This window comes from Tachyglossus aculeatus, chromosome 2 (genome assembly GCF_015852505.1).
Source record: "Tachyglossus aculeatus isolate mTacAcu1 chromosome 2, mTacAcu1.pri, whole genome shotgun sequence".
Taxonomy (NCBI): Eukaryota; Metazoa; Chordata; class Mammalia; order Monotremata; family Tachyglossidae; genus Tachyglossus; species Tachyglossus aculeatus.
In genome coordinates, this window is record NC_052067.1 from 146,883,549 (window position 1) to 146,887,297 (window position 3,749).

Below are 3,749 nucleotides of genomic sequence, written 5' to 3' on the forward strand. Positions count from 1 at the left end.
GAGACAGAGAACAAAACCAAACATATTAACAAAATAAAATAAATAGAATAGATAAGTACAAGTAAAATAAATAGAGTAAAAAATATGTACAAACATATGTACATATATACATGTGCTGTGGGGAAGGGAAGGAGGTAAGACGGTGGGGATGGAGAGGGGGACGAGGGGGAGAGGAAGGAGGGGGCTCAGTGTGGGAAGGCCTCCTGGAGGAGGTGAGCTCTCAGTAGGGCCTTGAAGGGAGGAAGAGAGCGAGCTTGGTGGATGGGCAGAGGGAGGGCATTCCAGGCCCGGGGGAGGACGGGGGCCGGGGGTCGACGGCGGGACAGGCGAGAACGAGGCCCGGTGAGGAGATTAGCGGCAGAGAAGCGGAGGGTGCGGGGTGGGCAATGTGGCTACATGAGGGAGAGTCAAGCAGAGGCCTACCCGTTCCATTCCTAGCTTGGCCAGTGGCTAGCGAGTGGAAGGCCATCTGCTACAAGTCAAAACTCACCTGTGCTGGGCAGCGGCGGCATGGGAGAGAGGCGAGAGCAGAAACTTAAGTTGACAGCGCAGACGGAGACAGTGGTCAACCACTTCTGGATTTTGACCAAGAAAACTCTACGGATACATCGCCAGAACAATTGCAGATGGAGGTGGGGTGTTCTGAGAGAGATGTGTCTACAGAGTTGCTGTTGGTCAGAGACAACACGATGACAGTTGCCGACTTGTGCTTCCCAAGCGCTTAGTCCAGTGCTCTGCACACAGTAAGCGCTCAATAAATATGATTGAATGAATGACTAAGACAAGACAATGTCCCTAAATGCCTTGGGCGCATGTGCCCCAAAATTCAAAATTAATCAATCAATCAGTCGTATTTATTGAGCGCTTACTGTGCAGAGCACTGTACTAAGTGCTTGGGAAGTACAAGTCGGCAACACATAGAGACAGTCCCTACCCAACAGCGGGCTCACAGTCTAGAATAATTAAAAATACATCTACATTTTCAAGGAGTTCTTCGGGGCTGTACGGTAGGGTACATTTTCCTAGTCTCTGGAGAAAGAATAGGAAATTTCTTCATGAGCTATTAATTATTTCATTAAGCGTCATTAAAATATTATTGAAAGTTTCTTGCAAAGAACATCGCAACATTAACTAAATGGCGAGCTGTAGGGCTATTAGGAATCTTTCATTGGTACTTATTCAATCAATCAATCAATGGTATTTATTATTGCTATTATTTATATATTCATTCATTCCTTCAATCATATTTATTGAGCGCTTACTCTGTGCAGAGCACTGTACTAAGAGTTTGGGAAGCACTTGTTAAACACTTACCATGTGCCTAGGACTGTTCTAAGCACTGGGATAGTTACAAGTTAATCAGATTGGACAGAGTCCCTGTCCCACATGGGGCTCACAGTCTTCATCCTCATTTTCCAAATGAAGCAAAGCCGAAGGGCACACTTACTGTGTGCAGAGCACTGTACTAAGTGCTTGGGAGAGCACATTTACAGAGCACTTACTGTGTGCAGAGCACTATGCTGAGTGCTTGGGAAAGCACACTTATTGGATGCTTAATGTGTGCAGAGCATTTTACTAAGTACTTTTCAGGAAGTGTGCAAAAATAGATTTTATTTCTGCAGACCATGTTCGTGTTCTTTCTACTTGTGAGGAATGTGTCCAGCTGAGATTGAACGACAACCTTCTTGTAGTAGGGCAACTCCTTCCTCACATCTCTTCAGAACTTTGAATTCTTCTGTCAGGGTTTTGTACAATCATTTTGTAAATTCCTCTTTTTTCTTTGAAACCAAGGCAAGTCTTCTTAATCCCCGAATCTTGGCTGGCAGTAGAGAATCTATAGCTTCTTCATCGATTTCAGCATCTATCATTGGCTTGTCAATGTTTCAAACAATCATGACTGTATCCTCAAGCTGTAAGTATTTTAGTGTTGGGGAATGAAATGAATAATAATGATGGTATTTGTTAAGCGCTTACTGTCTACCAAGCACTGTTATAAGCGCTGGGGTAGATAAAAAGTAGCCACGTGGGGCTCACAGTCTTCATCCCCATTTGACAGATGAAGTAAAGGAGGCACAGAGAAGTTAAGTGTCTTGCCCAAAGTCACACAGCTGACAAGTGGCGGAGCTAGGATTAGAACCCACGACCTCTGACTCTCAAGGCCGGGCTCTTTCCCCTAAACGATGCTGCTTCTCAGATTAACGTTGAGGTGGCCCTAATGGGGCAAGTTCCTCTTTTTCTTGAGGGACCACCTCCCCACAATAAAGAAAATTGGGTGTAAAGTACTGGGACTATCTCAAGACAACACGAGAGTCAGGAGTCTTTCAGAGTCTTTGGGAGTCAGAAGGATCGGGATTCTAAGTCTGGTTTGACTGCTTACGTGCTGTGTCCTCGGGAAAGTCACTTCACTTCCCTGTGCCTCAGTTTCCTCATCAGCAAAATGGAGATTAAGTCTGTGAGCCCCTTGTGAGGCATGGACTGTGTCCAAACTGATTAGCTGAAACCTGTATATATGTATATACCTGTATATATGTATATATGTTTGTACATATTTATTGCTCTATTTATTTATTTTACTTGTACATATCTATTCTATTTATTTTATTTTGTTAGTATGTTTGGTTTTGTTCTCTGTCTCCCCCTTTTAGACTGTGAGCCCACTGTTGGGTAGGGACTGTCTCTATATGTTGCCAATTTGTACTTCCCAAGTGCTTAGTACAGTGCTCTGCACATAGTAAGCGCTCAATAAATACGATTGATGATGATTAGCTTGTAACTACTCCAGTGCTCAGTACAGTGCCTGGCACATAATAAGTGCTCAACAAATACCATAAAAAGATGAAGAAAAAGAAAAAAAGAAACTGGCACCAAATAGAAATTGATGAGGAACTCCAACATAATGTAGAAGGAGTTGACCATCTTTAACGTGACCTGTAACATCACCAAAGTGACTGGATATTCACAATGGAAAAGATGCTTATTTTCATGTAGCAAGAGATTTATTTTTCATTATTATTATTATTATTATTATTATTATTATTATTATTATTACATTGTTAAGGACGTACTGTGTGTCAAACTTTGTTCTAAGAGGTGGGATAGATACAAGCTAATCAGGTTGGATAGAGTCCATGTCCCAGTGCTCGCAGTTGAAGTAGGAGGAAGAACAGGTATTTAATTCCCATGTTACAGTTGAGGAAACTGAGGTACAGAGAAGTTAAGTGACTCTTCCAAGATCACACTTCAAGGAAGTGATAGAACCAGGATTAGAACCCAGATTCTCTGACACCCAAACCCGCTCTTTCTGCTAGGGGTTGCTGCTTCTCATTCATTCAATCTTATTTATTGAGCACTTACTGTGTGCAGAGCACTTTACTAAGCGCTTGGGAAGTACAAGTCGGCAACGTATAGAGACGGTGGGAGACAGAAAAAAAAACAAAACATGTAGACAGTGTTAAAACCATCAGAATAAATAGAATTATAGCTATATGCACATCATTAATAAATGTGAATTCTCAGCCCCGTTTTTCATCTCCTCCTCCCCCTCCATCGCCCTTTCCACCTTACAGCACTTGTATGTATTTGAACATATTTATTGTTCTATTTTACTTGTACATATTTACTGCTCTGTTTATTTTATTAATGATGTGTGTATAGCTATAATTCCATTTATTCTGATGGTTTTGACACCTGTCTACATGTTTTGTTTTGTTGTCTGTCTCCCCCTTATAGACTGTGAGCCTGTTGTTGGG